Consider the following 17,754-nt stretch of genomic DNA (forward strand, 5'->3'; position numbering starts at 1 on the left):
AACCCTGGGCCAACAGCCCAGAGATGGCCTCACCCACAATGGGCTGGACTCTCCCACACTGATCACTAATTAAAGTGCTCCACAGGCTTGCCTATAGCCCCATCTTATGGAGGCATTAGTCAATTGGGGTTCTCGCCTGACTCTAGCCTGACTCAAGTTGACCTAAAATTAGCCAGAACAGTGCATATTTGGTGGAACGAAAAAGTGTAAAATCTCTGTTGTCCACAAAGAACATATGCTGCCAATAAGGCAATTAGACTTAAAACATGTTAACATTTTAAAATATTAAAAAGAAAAACCACTGTGTGGTGGGAAAAAGCAAAGGAAGGGACATTGTATAAGGCTGTGTAACACAGAGTGTAGGACTCCAGGTCTGGAATCAAGGTAGAATTTTAAAGCATAGAGAAAAATTAAATATTCATTACACATTATCCTAGACTGTATTCATCAGCTGCAAGTAACATGAGACCTAATCAGTAGATGGTAATGGAGGCTGCGTGTTCCAGAGACGTAAGGCTCTCAAATGTCCCATCTGTTCGGGTCAGTCAACAGGGTCTCCAGCGCAGGAGTGAGGATGCACGCTTCCAATTCCCATGTGCTTCACTGTATCCTGCTTACTGTAGCTCCAACGTTGAAGTGCCACTATGTAACGGCCCGTTTGGCCCCATGGTTGGGGTCACTCTGTAACGACCTGTTCTGCTGCTCCAGTCCACGGGTCAGGGTCTAGCAAGAGAGAGAGAGTGGGGATGGAAGGGTAAGAGACTCGAAGAATGGAGACAAGACAGAGGTTCTGATCAAGTCTCTCTTTATTGAAAGGAAATCCTGGGTATTTATACCCTTTGCCACGTGCCTTGCCCTCGTGGACAAGGAGGGGAACACAGCTGAAGGCACTATGCCACGTGCCTTGCAGCATGGATACCACGTGAGCCTTGCAGCTGGGGGCACTAAACGGCAAAACAAGATATGTGAGAAAAACAAGATGTTTAGCAGAGTGTGCTCAGCTGTTGTGGGCTGTTGAAAACAAGTCTCTTGTCAGGGTATATGGCTCGAGATGGCTGCAAAGATGATAGCCGCTTTCTGCTCGGAGTCAGCTCCCAACACTCAAAGACCAAGCTTCTCTATCTCCTCATCTCCCTCTGGAGAAAGTGGCTTGGTTTTGTGCTCAGTCACACAGCATAAGCTAGGGTGAGGAAGGGGGCAGGAACCTGTGGAAAGATGGAAAACTTTTTCAGAGCCCCTTAAACTTCATCTTCTTTACCCAAATTGGTTCCTGTGTCTACCAGTCTCAGTTGTGATGGAGCCTTGAAAAGCAATATTTGAAAATGAATAGGTTGGTAAACAAATAAATCATTCTAATCATATTGTTTGTGCACCAGGAAAAAGAGGGATGTTGGAAGGGAGCTGGCAGTCTGTCTGGAAGTTCTGTCATTCGTTCGTTATCAACACTAGAGTTGTTTTTGACAATCTGACTTGCACAATCGCTGTAACTTTCCTCCACCGCTACCTTCCGAGAGAAGGCAGGGGGCTTCTCTCGTGTTGCACTCTATGTGGTGACTTGAATGAGATCATTCTCGTGAAAGGAAATGCACGAGGATGTCTCCCAGGATCTTTACGTCTGTCTCCACCTTCCCCAGCTGCCTCGTTTCTCATTGCCCCATACAGACTCCCCGTTCACATGCCTCTGTTCTGAGCCCGGCTGTGTTCGTTATGCATCTTTGCAGTGCTTTGCCTCTCTGTTCCCATCTATCTTTCAGTTTTTACTTGAGGCCGTTACTTGGAAAGTAAAGTCATCATCACCGTTCTAGGATCTGGGTGGGAAGCCTGAGATGAGGACGGCAGAGTCTGGTTGGGATCTTCTGGCTGTCAGGATAAGGCAGATGGTTCACCTGCAAGGTCTGGGGACAGGACCAGTCTGTCTTCCTCCACTTCCAAAGTCACTAATGTCATAACGGGAGCTTCATTCTCCTCATCTCACTTAACCTCAACTTCTTTCCACAGTCCGCCGACGCCAACAATTGTCAGCCATCATCAGCTAAGGAAATCAGGAACTAAGTTTCTACTACTCAACAGAGGAAATCAGGAACTAAGTGTCCACTCCATAGACTTTGAAGGGCTCTTTCCGACTGCCGTTGTCAAAGCCTCTGACCAACTGCCATTTCCACTTCAGTGTTGAAGTGCAACAGATGTTCCTTCCTTTGGGGATGCTTTCCCCAAACTAGTTAAAATGTTCCCTTTCAATGAGCCCTTGCTTACCAGCTCACGCGGCATAAGAAAAGCCTCCTACCTTCAAAGCATTTCTTTCTCAGTCTTTCCCCCTTAGACTGATTCTTTGGTTTCATTATCCTTAGACAGAAGCACAAGAACCGACAGGAAACACAGCTCGGAGAGTGTTTGATGTATGAATAAACAGGTGGACTCTATCACTTGACATTTCAAACAGCACTGCCTGGAGGGCACACGGGGAACAAAAGCCAGAGAGGTTATAGAGAAAATACATCACGATCCAGGTGGGAAACTGTAGCGTGGTCCTGTCAGTGTTCAGTAGGTTAAACAGCCAAAACAGGAGCAGACAGAATACTTGAACAACATGGTTAGCAGACCTAACAACATATAGGAAATATAAAATACCGCAGAACACATTCTTTTATGTAGACTTGTGACACATACAAAATTAAACTGAAACTTGTCATGAAGCACACTGGAAAAAAATCAAACCAGAAATAATAGGAAGGATAGATTCTGATGATAATGTAACAATAAAACAAAGTAGTAAAATATAACTGGGGGCAGGGAGGTGGCTCAGTGGTTAAGACCACACATGACTGCAGACCCAAGTCTGGTTCCCAGCACTCATATTAGATGACTCACAACTTCCTGTAGCTTCAGCTGCAAGGGCAAAGGGTCACACCTCTGGCCTCCATGAAAACCAACACTCATGTGCGCGCCTATGCATTCGCGCTTGTACACACACACACACACACACACACACACACACACACGCGCGCGCACGCTGAAAATTATAAAAAATACATATTTTTAAAATGTATAACTGGAAATACTCTTAGTAGGTTTTATTTAAAACAACATTTGAGTTACATTTTAGAGAGAGCATAAGATATGTATCAAAGTTATTTTTTAAAGATGTATTTATTTATTTTATGTATATGAGTACACTGTAGCTGTCCTCAGACACACCAGAAGAGGGCATCTGATCCCATTACAGATGGTTGTGAGCCACCATGTGGTTGCTGGGAATTGTACTCAGGGCCTCCGAAAGAGCAGTCAATGCTCTTAACCACTGAACCATCTCTCCAGCCCCCAGTTATTTTTTAATTTGGATATCTAAATGTTGTAGTGTGGATTGCTAAAATGTGTGCTCTTTCCTCCTCTGTGTGCTGTGTTTCTGCACTGTCTATTCTCAATTCATCTATATTTACACCAATAGTTACTAGTGCCAGGACTTCATCATGCCTCTAAGTTAGTTAAAGTCTTCCAACTTGCTTATGTTTTCAAAGTCGTGCTGACTTTTGCATGTTTATATGAAAATTTCAGGCAACTAGCCAATTTTACAAGAAGAAAGCTTTCTCTGATTTTTGTTAAGATTGCAGTGAGTTTGAGTTTGGGAGCAGCCAACACTTTGGTAAAGCTAAGTCTTCCAACCTGTAAGCACTGTATCACCTCGTTGGTTCTCAACTTCTCATAACATCTTGGAGTGTTGAGTTACCGATCTTGAAACTCCTTATGGACTTAATCCTGTGCACTGAATATATTTGATGCTATTGTGAGATATACTTAAAGTTTCTAAATTTCTACTTGTCTGTTGCTAGAATATAGGAATATGTTAATTTTGAAATGAGTATGTGGTTATTCTTAAGCCTTGATAAAAAAAATCTTAATAATATGGCTGTGTGCATGTGTGTATGGCATGTGCATGTTTTCATTCACTGGCGTGTCAATGTGTTCATATGTATATGAATGTCAGAGGTTGATGTCCAGTGTCTTCTTCAATCTCTCTCAGAGAGACAAGGTTTTTCACTGAACTTGGAGCTTACCTGTTCAGTTAGTTTAGCTGGGAAGGGAGCTCAGGGATATGTTCATCTCTTACAGCACTAGGACTACAAATGTGTTGTTTTTATCTGGGTGCTAGGAAGCTACATTCAGGCTCTCCTGCTTCTGGGGAAAGCACTATACGGAGTCATCTCCACACTCCCTCTAATAATGTTTGAATGTATATATATAGAATGAATATATATATACATACATATGTATATATATATATATATGTGTGTGTATATCTATATCTATATATACATATATATATGTATATATATACACATATATTTACAATTTTGAACATGGGATATCTTTTTGTTTGTGTAGTTATGTATGTACTTTCTTTGGAGGCAAAAATAGCATTAATTGAAGAAAGTACCATATTTTCAATAGAGTGGTTGGAAAACTGCATATCCATACACAGATGAATAAAAGTAGATACCTGTCTCCCGCCAGGTACAAAACTCAAGTCTGAATGGATTAAATGCTTAAATACAAGGCCTGCTACCTTGAAATGCCTAGAAAGAAACATAGAGAAACTGTTTTAAGACATTGTCACTGATAAGGATTCTGGAAGGGAGTACAAACCCCAAGCATTAGAAACAAAAGAAGGTAGACAAATGGGATATCATCGAACCAAAACATTCTGAGGCAAGGACCAATCAGCAGCGAGGAGAGACAACCTACAGAAAGGAAGATTATATTTTCAAATTATACATTTAAACAGATACTATTTATAAATAAACTCAGTCTGTGTCAGGAGCCATCTGCCAAAGGGTAAGGCTAGCAGGCGGCCTTCCTGAAGGCGGCACACTGCTTCTTCATGATCTCTGATGAGTGAGCAGCTCTATGAAGTGAGGTCCCAAAGAGACTTCATCTCAGGATTGCTTCTTGCAGCTGATATGTCTCTCCTGTCATTATTAAATTAATATAATAATCCCTGGACATTAGCCCTCCCTATTGAGCAGATTTCCAGCAGATCAACATAAAGACGAACTTTCATGAATTAATGCTGTTAAGATGAATTAATGATATAACAGAATTCTTGATTTGATTAGAATAATTTAAGGAAGAAAATTTTAAGAGATGGCATTAGTTGTTTTGCTAGAAAGATGCAATAAAGTTAAAATCAAGAATTGAATTGCCCACTCTTCATAATAGTAAGTAAAGGCCATATAAAAAAAACATATATTGAGCTCTCATATTTACACTAAAAAGAGAAATAGGGTCGGAACAAATTTGCATTCAAGGAAAAACATTCAGATCCAAAGATGAAGCTATAGGTGTGCACTATGGTAAGACAAAGCCATGTGAAACTATTGCTTTGAACTTAGAATGAGCATATAGAATGAAACACTGCTCTGAACTTAATATCAACATCCTTTTGTAACTCCCATTTTGTGTAACATTTTACCTAGGAGGTTATTTTCTTTCTAAGGACTTTTGTCTATAAAAGGCAAGAGAAAAGAAATGAAGATGATGGTTTGGTTTGGGGGGAGGGGCTCTGTGCCACCCACACACCCATCCATCCATCCATCCATCCATCCATCCATCCATCCATCCATCCAAATATAGCGATGTAGCCATTTTCTGTTTTATCAGGTGCATGTGTGTCTCTGTGAGTGACATATTTCCTTTCCTTTTTCTCTCTGGTTGAACCAGCCTGGTCAGTGAAGAGCTTCTGGCTGCCTGGCCAGAGAAGTGAGGCATCTAGCAATAAATCCTCTTATTTAATTCCCCACTGCTAAACAGCATATGTTAGCCACCAGATATTAGCACTTATTTAAGCACAAGTAAGAGTTAAGTTTTTAGCACAGAACAGTAATAAAGGGTTAATAAAGAGTTAAATTCCCCAGCACTTAATGAAGCACAGAACAATAATAGTTAAGTTTTCAGTACTTAATGAAGCATAGAACAGTAATAGATAGTTATAAAATATACAGCATTTAATAAACCACAGAGGTTTATAACGTAAAAATAAAGCACAGAGAGATAAAGAGAAAAGAAGCCCCAGAGAGTTAAAGAGAAAAGAATCCAGCGGATTTCAGCCACAGAATAATCAAGAGACTTAAGTCTCCAGAAGCCAGCAGTTAATAGCACCAAGAATAGAGAAAGTCACAAGGCCAGAGAGCATCAGTCTTTTGGCCCTCATCCAACTCTGTCTACGGCCTCAGCCTGTTCCTCTAAGGCTGGACAGGCTCCCAGAAAATGTAGAATATTTATAATATATAAACACGATATAGAGTGCAAAATAAACTCAAACACTCAACTGTAAAATCAAATAACCTGATTAGACAATGGACACTAGACAAAGATTTCTTTAAACACGCAAATGGCCCACAGGTATATGGGAAAATGACTAACAGTAACTGATTATCAGAGAAATCAAAGAAATCACCCCACTCAGGGATGGAAGATTATTATTAAAACCACCAAAGCTACATGACGGTGAGGATCTGAACAAAAGGGAACTCTCACATATGCTGAAGGGAATCAATGTTAGCACTGTCACTATGGAAAATCATATGGAGTGCCAATAAAAATTTAAAATAGAGCTATCATATATTCCAGTACATGTCCAAATAGAATTACATCAGTATGTTAATTACATCTGCACTCCTTGTTTATTGCAAAACTATTCACAGTAGACAAGAAATGGAAACAATTTAACTGCCCATCAGTGGATGGGTGGACAGAGAAAGATGGTGTTTATACACAGTGCAACATTATTCAGTCATGGAAGAGAATGTCTTGTCATATGTGACAACATGTGTGATGGTTAGTGACAACTGTCAACTAGATAGAACCATTGGGGATGGGAAACTGAGAGCCTGTGGAGAATTTCCTTGACTTTATTAACTGGTGTGGGAAGACCCATCTTAACTGTGTGTAGAACTAACCCATGGAAAGGGGATCCTGGACTCTGTAAGGCAGAGAAAGCTGAGGAATAGCATGCTAACTTTGACTACCATCTGCTTCTTGACTTTGGGTGCTTTGTGGCCAGCTCCTAGGAATTCTTGCTGCCTTGACTTTGCCACCATGGTGGGCTGTATCCTTGAACTGTGAGCTAGAATATACTCTTTCTTCCTTAAGTTGATTTGTAAGAATATTTTATTATGGAAACTTAGACAATCTGCACGTAATTGAATGCCAATGTGTTAAATGAAATAAGACATTCTCAGAAGTTAGCAAACAGGCACACTCCCAGGTGGAATAGGAACACTTGACACAGTAGAAGTTGAAAGCACAATGGTGCTCACCAGAGGCTGGAGATCCAGAGGATGCAAGGATAGAAAGAGGACAATCAACCGATAGAGTTAGATACAACTGAGAAACATAGTAGCTTGACTTTAGTTAATAATGGACTGTGTATTTCTAAAAGACAGAAGAAAGAAATTAGAATATTCAACACAAAGAAATAATGGATATTTGCGGCATTATTGAAATACCACGTACTGCTACAAAAGTATGTATAGCTTTATGCTATATGAAACAACTACAGTAAATTTTAACTTTAAAGATGGGAAGAAAATATAAACAGATGTCTTAAGAATATACAGATAGCAAGAGAGCAAGAAAAAGCTATTCGACATCAGAATCACTAAGTGAATGTGAATTACAACCACAACAGTATTAGCATGTCAGACACCAGAAAGAATTATAAAAGGATCACACAGAAGGGCAGGCAGGGCTGTGGAACAGTTGAAAACACGTGTTGGGAAACTATACAATACATTAAGAAACGTCTGCTTACCCTTTAAAAATAATGCGTTATGATCAGGCCAGTCCACATCTAGAATTTATGCATGATAATGAATGGATACACCATATGGTAAACCTGCACATGAATATCCATAGTAGATTTTTTAGTAATGGCCCAAAACAATGTAGATGATTATCAACAGATACCTGTAGAAAGTAAACCATAAAGTGTAATACTGTCAGCAATAAAAATGAGATAATTCTTGATATGCTAAACAGCATTTTAATCTGAAAATGATTCTAAGGAAAAGAAGCCAAACCACAGAAGAACATTTACAACACGAGCCCAATATTAAAATTAAATGCTTGTACAAATCTATAGGAACTCAGAGCCCATTAATCATTGTCTGGGATTGGGTGGGTGAGGAGGGACATGGGAGCAGGACTATAAAGGAGTGTGCTAAAACTTGTGAAGGAAAGGTATGTGCTTATTATTGTGACTGTGGTGACAGCTTCATATATGTGCAAACAGTTTTCAAGTCTTAATGCATACGTGAATACATTAGTTGTTTTTCACAAAGCTTAAGAAACATTACACACATCAAAAATAACCTAGGCAGTGAGAATACTATTAACACCTTATATAGGATTACAAAAGATTAGAATTCAGGAAATATTCAGGGCTCCAAGAAAGAAAGTTGACTTAATGATTCTCAAAAAGTGGGTAAAAGTATAATCAGGAATTTTACATAAAGGATGCATAGGTAACTTTAAAACATGATATTATACACAAAGGCAGAAATTTATCACAAGCCACAACTGGTTAATTATAACTTTTTAAAATAACTTGTTATTGCCCATGAAAAATGAATATGTGCAACTCTACAAACTCAACAACCTCCTATTCAACTATTTGCTATGCGCTTGACTAAATTATACATGTCATTCAATGTACATGCTTATAAGCAAGAATTCTTACAGAAACATAATCCAAATAAGTAATATTCAAGGAGCAATACGAATACAAATCGTACACCACACGGTATGGCCACATACTACCTGTAAGCACACACCACAACATGACTGCCTAGGAAATGTAGTGGGGTAGAAGAGGCAAGGTGTAAATCAATCCTTACCTTTTTTAAATAAATTTCAAAAGCAGACATAACTAAAGAATTATTTTCTAGAGCTGTATGCTTAAGTAGCAAGTTAAGAAAACTCAACAATCTTGCAACAAACACAAAGTAAAACAAGAAAATGACTCCTCCGGGAGTTATCCTCGTGTGAAGATGAAGATCTGGAAAAGTTCACATACACACATTTGGAGTGCGTGTGATAATTTTCTGCTCCTCTTTTGGGCTTTGGTTTGCTGCCACCAACACTGCTGGGTCTGTACATTTATACTTGGACAATATTTTTAGATCAGTTGACTTCACAGTTTGAAACTATTTGAGAGCTCAAAGAAAAGGTAGGATATAAGATGATATAAGATGATGTCTGGACTAGTTACAAGGCTGACAAGTCACCCCCTCCAGAAGAAAGCTTAACACCTGCAGCTCAGCATCATCTGCCAGCTCAGATGGTGGTGGAGAGACTGTGGACGGCAGTTTAGGGGTTAAATGAGTGAACATAAATGCCTTGTATAGTATGTGGTCCAAAGTAAACTTCAACATTTCTAGTTTTCCTGATTCAATACTTTCTGCACTGATTCCCATACTACACACACACACACACACACACACACACACACACACACACACACACGGTGTGGGGAGGAGGGAGGGAGAGAAGAGAGAGGGAAAGAATATTAAAAATACACTCGATAAATCTTCAATACTGATTCCTAAAATCCACTGTAAACCTCAGTACTTGGGAGGGTTTCTGAGCAGCCATGTGTTAGGACTGCTGATGTAGGCGATTCACAGGCTGTGGTGGTGTTACTTCATTAAGATGAGCATAAGGGTCACACTGAAATATATAAAACATCAAAGCTCACACTGAGACCTCACACTTTTCGTTTTCTTTTTCTCTATTTCCTTCTTCAAGCCATTTGAGACAGGATCTTTCTACGTAGCCCCAGGTGAATTTTCCTAAGTCTGCTAAAATAGAGGAGGGCTGCCCTCAATCTTGAGTCATGGTTTGATAGTGATGCTTGTGACTCTGTAGACAAGAAATCAACTGGGTACCAGGCATTTCACTTTCTGTAAGTTAGCTAGCGAATCTAAGCTTCTTGATTGTATATAAGCTTTTGATTATGTTCGTTTTTTTCTTTCACAGATCCTTCCGGCACTGACTTTCTTCCTGCGAGAAATTTCTGTTGTTTGCAGCTTATGATTCTTTCGAGTCAGAGGCTACGTGACCACTTTTATCATCTTGCTCAGAGCAACCTCAAAGACAAGGATGCTGCGTGTGGGAGAACTTACTCTGAGGAACTGTGGGCGACCTTCAGCGCTGCCTTGGAAACGACTCTGAAGCCTATGCTACATCTGTATTGTCTGCGTTGGCTCGTCCCACCCCACACAATCTCACACTCCACACATCCTGCTAATCCTTTTGCCCCCCCTCTTTAGACAGGGATCTGGCCCCTAGATGCATAGATATGCTCATGAAATAACCCCTTATTTAGGACAGTTTTTCATTTCAACAGAACAATTGTGGTTTCAAGTAGCATGCAGTATAAACTCAATCATTTGCATGCAAATTAATACAAAAGTAACTGTCAATTCAAAAGTTATAAAGAGGAAAACTACATTTATTTTTATAATGGTCATGTCATATTCTGAAGACTTAAATAACCATTTGAACTTTCAAGTCAGAAATCAAGGAAGCATATTTAACTGCATTTTCATTAATTGAAACCTAAAGAATTATCTACTTATCAGAATAATTTAAAATTGAATTTATCAGAGTTAAAAGTACTTCCACTCTTTATCCTGCCTGTGTTTCTAAATGTAAGAATTTCCAGTGTACTCACAATGCTGACCACTGACCACTGGCTTGGGATCCTACATCCAGGATCCCAACTAGCAAATCACTCATCCTTTTTGTTGAATCTATTTTAGATTTACTGAACATTGCTACCATAGTAAATTTTAAAGAATACAGAATTCTTAGTTTGTTGGCCAGAACTTTGACCCAGGCCTCGTCGTTATAACATCATTGTGTCTCCATGGCTGGATGTCTTTTTTAATATCTCCAGGGACCCTTGCTTTTCCCAGCTTCTACGGGCCACTCCCATTCTGCAGCTCTTACCTCCTTCCATCCTGAAAACTAGAAGAGGTGCCCAGTCCTCCTCACATCACGCCATCCAATATGTTCTTCTGCCTCCCTGACCAACTGCTAAGGAACTTTGTGATTACACTGTGCCTACATGAATACTCCAGGAAAATGTCCTCTCTTTATAACAGTAACTAGGTATCTTCATTTCCCTGTCACTGAAGATACAATTGCTACAGACATATTCTAGGGAGCACGTGAGTATCCTTTTCATATAGGCAGTAGCATATTACTTATATCTATAAGTTAAAAAAACCAACAACACCCCAAATAATCTATGACATTATGACAAAGTCAGGCTCATTTGGAGGAGTGGGGAGCACTCCAAGACAGTTCCACTAAGAGATTGATGCTGTGCACACAGCTGATGTTGTATTGCTCGGTTTCATTCCAATCTTTCGGATAATCCTGTCCCCCTGCAAATGAGTGTCAAGAGACTGATAACCAGTTGCCTTCTTCTGGGTAAACAGAGAACGTTCAGCCAACATGGGCAACAGAATTTTCTCCTGGTAGATTGAATTGTGGTACAGAAATAGGACTGGAAAGGGGTGGGGATGGATGGTTGATCTGCTTCTGTTTGATTCCCTTGGCTGAATCATCAGAAAACACCAACTCCTGTAGCTCTTTGGAGATGCTTGGCCTTGAGTGTTAGCAGATGCATAGCCTTCCAGCGGATGTCTCTGTAGGGGCCACTTCCATGAGTCTTTCCAAGTCTCTGTTGAATTTCTGACTTTGAACTAAACTGGCTCCTTTTCTGACTACTACTAATTTCCTCTTCTTCTTCCTCTTCCTCCTCCTCCTCCCTCTCCCTCCTTCTTCCTTCTTCTCCTTCTCCTTCCCCTTCTCCTCCTCTTCCTCCTACTCCTTGTCTTCCTCTTCTTCTTCCTCCTCTTCCTCCTGCTCTTCCTCCTCCCCTGTTTTATAGCACCTCATTTTTAGTCACCCTTGTTCATTATTTAAAATCAAAGTTATCCTGAGTGCTTTTCATATTTAACTATATAACTTCAAATATATTGCCAATGGAAACTAATGTATATGTAAATCACAGGGAGTAGTAGAATGATATCTTGTACCCAGATTTTTCTTCTGGCAAAGCTTCAACTCTTTCTACATTACTACACCAAACTCTATGGATTGTCACTATTAATAATATGAATACAATTCTAAGTTCATAGAGTGGGCCAGTTTTCCCTTTGACTTTCATAAAAGGCTCCAAGGAGAAAAACTGACAATTCATGAAAGGTCTTACTTATGTTTAATCTCGTGATTTCAGAAAGAAGCAAAGGGTTTGCAGATTTAGGTGTTATGCTTGTTCTGTCAAGGAGTCAAATTAGACACAACCCAACACCCATACACCAAAGCCTTATGTGTGCTTTTTGTAAATACACTAGTAAAATCAGAGCATCCAGATCACATATAAATCTTCTCCATCTTACATATAGGAAATGGCAAATATATTGTTGCATCTCCCTCTGGTTTTTGTTTTTTACCAACATTCTGAGCTTGTCTTTCAGTCCCTCTTCAAGAAGGGCAAGACATAATTCCACTTAGACTTTAACTAGTGTTTCTTTTTTCTTTCCCCTTTGAGCAAGTTACTTAATAACAATCAGATATGTTAACTTCTTTTCTTGTAAAAGATGAATAATTAACCTTGGATAAATCGATCTTGAATAATGGTAGTCTAATTCTGCCTGACAGAAAACTTGATAGTGTTCTAGATCTGAGCAATTTTTATATTTCTAATTTATTATAAAATGACTTCTTCATTTGGGAAACATTATTATGCCTTTTACCTGATATTAAATTTTGTTCATGACCTAACTACACAACAGTGAAAGATTATGTGAACTAAGTATTCATAATAACTAGAGTCCTATGGTGCCAAATTGAGTCCCTGCTTATGTTTATGTGATGTAAGATGGTATAAAATCAAAATAGCTTGGCCATACAAAGAACAATCAATTTGTTTATCTGTCCTGGTAAAAGAAAAAAAAATAAAACAAAATAAAAAACCTAAGTGCTTTCATTCCTGTACAACATGTTGGAGGACGCTTTACCTCAAAAATTCTTAACAATCAAGTAAACAATGTAAGAAGTTGGAATTATAAGGAAAAACTAGAATGTAAATATGCATTTAGTATTTTTAAAAAGATTTCCTCACTCTTGAGTTTATGGGAACTGGGGGAAGTAGACAGCAGAGCCTCACTGTTTTTCTCCTCTGTAAAATAGAGATGATAAAAGCTAAATTTATTTAAGATTGAGGTCATTGTTCCTTCCTATAATGAAGTATAAACTACTGTTATGGCACTTACCACCTGAAAACTCAGGCCAAGTTACTTAATCCTTTTTGACATCTATTTACTTGAAAAAAATGCCAGATATATATATCCTCTATATGTAAGCTCTCTTCTTTGTTAGGTATTGTTGTGATGATTAGGTTAAAATAACAAGAATGTTTTTACAACAACAATAACAACAACAAACCAATTTCTAAAGCCGTTTGCACTGTTTTTTCCTTCTACACAGCACTGCATGCTCACAGGTTAGAGAAAATACGATACTGAAGGACTATCTTTCCCTGTACGACCTGCTTCCTACTGTGACAGCCCATAGAGAGATGAAGTACAGGCTTACCCCATGCTTGCTTATGGTGTAGCAAAGTGACTGGTGACCCAAAGCAGCCAGTGTACCATTCAACCAAGCTAAGGACAGCTAAGGAGTTTTGCCATTTGTACAATTCAGAGATAGTCTTTTACATAGTATGTGAGTAATGATTTCCTATTGAGAATGCTTTTCTAATTATCAAAAGCCACATGTATGCAGTTATAAGTGTTCATTAATATTAACTAATCAATAACCACACTGTACTTGTAAAGCATGATTACTCAGAATACTTCCACTGCCCCATAAAGCCTGTACATATATCTAATGACTAGCATGAATGAAAAAAGTAACTATGCATAATTTGGTGCTTTCTTTTAATATTATTTCCAATCATGTGTCTCTAATAATAGGGCAGACATCTATTTAGTAAATCATTACTAAATGAGCAGGATAAACAAACCATGATACTATAAAAAATGACAAATTTAAAATTGCTGATCATGTTTTCTATATTGTAAACAAATAATTTACTTTCCTCTTAAAATAGACAGAGGAAAGAGAGATGAATTTTAAAAACTGTACTTACTGTCAGAATGTTGTGAGGGTATACATAACTTCCTTTTATGTACGTGTGTATGTATGTTCACATAATGTAGACCCACCTGTGTGTGGAGGTGCACACGTGTGAGCATGTGCAGGGTCCACACTCATGTGAGGAGTCTCCTTTCATCATTTTCAACCTTTTATAAAGCAGCATGACTTGTTGAACCTAGAGTTCTTAGGTTCTATCCTCTGCCTAACCTAGCCTGGCTAGTGAGCTTGCTCTCAGGATTCCACCTCTTCCTCCTTCCTGGTAGCGAGCATCCCCACTGTTTTTTAGGTAGGCTGTAGAAACAGAAACCTGGTTCTTAAGCTTGCCAAGTAAAAGCTGGACCTGATGAGCCATCTCTTAAGGTACCACGTTTCTGAGAGATGACAATGGCCTCCTTTCAAAAGGAAGGATACATGGAGGCTTCTCTCTTACTAGAGACTCATGACTGGAAATAATGTAAAGGGAAGAGAAAAATCACGTACACTTTTATGATTTAAGCTAGTTTCCAGGTCTGTACACATATTAAAAGTCACCGTTAGGAAGGCAGCAAGAGTATTCTAAAGGGTCTAGGAAGGTCTTTCTCAGACAAAGTCGGTAAGATTTGGAGTGCTTGTTAGTGGACTTTTAAAGTATAAAAAAAAAAATCACATTCACAAAGCTAAAACTGGAAAAGGGTGTGATATCACTGGGTGCTGACACAAAACCTCACTTCCTGTGGTCTACTTGTTTTCTTTTCTCCCCCCTCCAACCCCCATCTCTCTGTAAGACAGGGTCTGTGTAACCCTGGCTATCCTGGAACTCACTATGTAGATGAGGCTGACCTCAAACTCAGAGATCCACCTGTCTCTGCTTCCTTAGTCTGGGATTACAGTATGGGATTACAGGCCACCATGTCTAGGCTATTTGCTTCCTTATTATTGTTATTCTATTTGTATGTAACAAAAACTCAGGAAACTATATATTCAATATTTTCAAGGAGTAAACTAATCGTCTCTTTTCAATTCAGTGGTATTTCATATGGAGGGAATGCAATTCACCACAACACACATGTCTAACTTATAGTATGGACAGAAGTCACACTTTTTCCCATTTATTTATGTATTCATTCATTCATTCATTCATTCATTCATTTTACATCCCAGTCTCCCCTTACGAAGTCCCTCTATCCATCCCCTCCCCTTCACCTCTCAGGCGTCTGGGCCCCCTGGGTATCTTCCCTGACCCTGGCACATCAAGTCTCTGTAGGGTTAGGCAAATCCTCTCCCACAAGGCATCCCAGATAGGGGACTAAGATCCACAAACAGGCAACAGTTTTAGGGACAGGCCCCCTCCAGTTGTTGGGGGGGGACCTACATGAAGACTGAGCTCACACTTTGGAGCCCAGCTGCTTATCAGAGGGACAGAACACTTTTCTCTATCTGTCTTAGTTAGGGTTTTACTGCTGTGAAGAGATACCATAACCAAGGTAACTCTTCTAAAGGACAACATTTAATTGAGGCTGGCTTATAGTTTCAGTTCAGTCCATTATCATTATGGTGGGAAGCATGGCAGCATGCCGGCAGGCATGGTGTTGGAGCTGAGAGTTCTCCATCTTGATTCACAGGCAGTAAGGAGGGACTGTGTCGCTGATCTTAGTACAGGAAACCTCAAAGTCCACCCTTACAAGAACACACTTCCTCCAGCAAGGCTACACCACCTAATAGAATCACTCCGTACGGCCAAGCATTCAAACACATGAGTCTATGGGGCCCATGCTTACTCAAACCACCACACCATCCCACTTCAGTTTTTGTGTGGGTTCTTTGGTTGGATCTAGGAACTGAAAAAAATCAGAGCTGATTAGCCAGAGAAACAGGTAAATTATTAATTTTACAAGCACATGAAGATCTTCACAAAAAGTAAAGTCTGAAGAAGTGACTGATAGAGTATTTTCATACTTCTTTGGATAAATAACACATTTGGAACGGACTAAACGGACAGATATATATGTTGATGATAGCACACTAAGTTCCTGGCATGGTCTGAAGAGATATGTATGTAGTGGTATGTTCAGGAGTTATGTCACAGTTTATTCCAGTTCATGGTAGCCCCAATTAATAGTATCTGGTGATTAAGGTTATTTTCTGACCTTGGTATGTAGAGGATATCTTCCCCACACAGTATAGCTTGCTGTAATGAAAGAGCACCAATAGTCTATTCTGAAGTTATAATTTTTCAATTCATGTTAAATCAATATAATAAATATACCATTCTGGCACTTTTCAAGATGCTATGGCTTTACCTTCTTCATTTCAAATTCTTCTAATTAAGTACTAGCTGTGCAACTTTGGATAAGTCCTTTAACGTCTCTGTGCCTCAGCTAGATCTTAAGTAAAACAATGATAGTAATGCTACATTTTCATAGGGACTTTATGAGGAAACTAGTTACTATCTGTACAACACTTAGAACGAAGTATACTTGGTGTACATGCTTGGCAATTTAACATACTTGCCAGTAAGAAATAGAAGCATGAATTTGTTTAGAATCTTCCAGCCACAGCTGCTTTTTTCCCCAGTAACAAAACTTTAAAACTGTTCCGAGAAATCTCCTTAGCTTACTTTCCAGCCAACAACCATCCGTTCATTATACACTCATTTGTGGTTTGTGCTGCAGACAAAAAATAAATTTACATGGTCTCGGCCCTTCCAGAAGTTAATCTTTCTGTTCTAAATTTGGAATGCTTGCTTAGATAGCAAACGCTCAAAAGAATAGAAAACAAAAACTACTAGAGGGCTAGGTGATTAACTATCTAATAACCTCGCGGAAAACTCTAGCACTCTAAGATGCATAGAAGCGCAACAATCAATTGGGAATGTGTTTATTTTGAAATCTACACATGAAACTGGTGACTGTGATGATGCACATAACGTACTTGTGTAAAAACAGTAATGCATTCCCGTATCTCTCCTTAGAAAGTCTGACAGAATTTGTGAGGGTAATCAGGTGAGACCATGAAGAGGGAGGGAACTCGGGAAGGGAAAACCTGTCAAGAAAGCTGGTGATTGACCTGGTGCGTTAGGAGAATACCTAGAAAAGCGAAGGGAAGACGTTCCAATGACAGCTGGGAGCAGAGAAAAGGCATTCCTAGCCAACGCTGACCTGAGGATCAGCAGGACGCGGAGGGGCGCACGCACGTTTCTCCACCCACACAGAAAGATCCAGTGAGAACAGCCTTGGCGTGCGGAACGCGCGCCACACGGATGCGGGAGCAGGCCGAGCCCTGGCACTGTGCCCCCCGCCCGGCTCTAGGGCACCGGATGCCACGGCGAGGAAGGATTTGGGGTGCTTCCAAGCTAACGGTTCCCATGTCCCTCGCTACCTCGAGGTTAGCCTCCGAGGACAAGCCCAGCATCCACACCCGAGAGCACTAGGTTAACGCTTCAGGCCTGCACAGAGGGGCTCCGGCCCGCCGGGGGGCTTGAGTACGTCACTTCCGGCGCGCCCGCCCGGAAAGAGGCGGAGGTCGCACTCCGGGTGTGCGGCTACT

General features: G+C 39.9%; 1 long non-coding RNA gene across 5 annotated transcripts; it reads right to left on the bottom strand.

Moving 5' to 3' along the window:
* Window positions 1-1,007: 1,007 nt before the first annotated feature.
* LOC114639357 lies at window positions 1,008-17,638 on the bottom strand. Of its 5 annotated transcripts, none has more exons than XR_003713999.1 (5): window positions 17,587-17,638; window positions 7,808-7,891; window positions 4,496-4,571; window positions 2,285-2,446; window positions 1,008-1,205 (listed from the first exon to the last, which is right to left on the bottom strand). It is a non-coding gene; the product is annotated as an uncharacterized LOC114639357 (long non-coding RNA). The 5 variants fall into 5 exon arrangements; XR_003713997.1 differs by lacking the exon at window positions 17,587-17,638 and adding an exon at window positions 17,367-17,474 and having other exon boundaries at window positions 7,808-7,962; XR_003713996.1 differs by lacking the exon at window positions 17,587-17,638 and adding an exon at window positions 17,367-17,463.
* Between the last annotated feature and the right edge of the window lie 116 nt (window positions 17,639-17,754).

Source organism: Grammomys surdaster, unplaced genomic scaffold (assembly GCF_004785775.1).
Source record: "Grammomys surdaster isolate TR1022 unplaced genomic scaffold, NIH_TR_1.0 125701, whole genome shotgun sequence".
NCBI classification, from domain to species: domain Eukaryota; kingdom Metazoa; phylum Chordata; class Mammalia; order Rodentia; family Muridae; genus Grammomys; species Grammomys surdaster.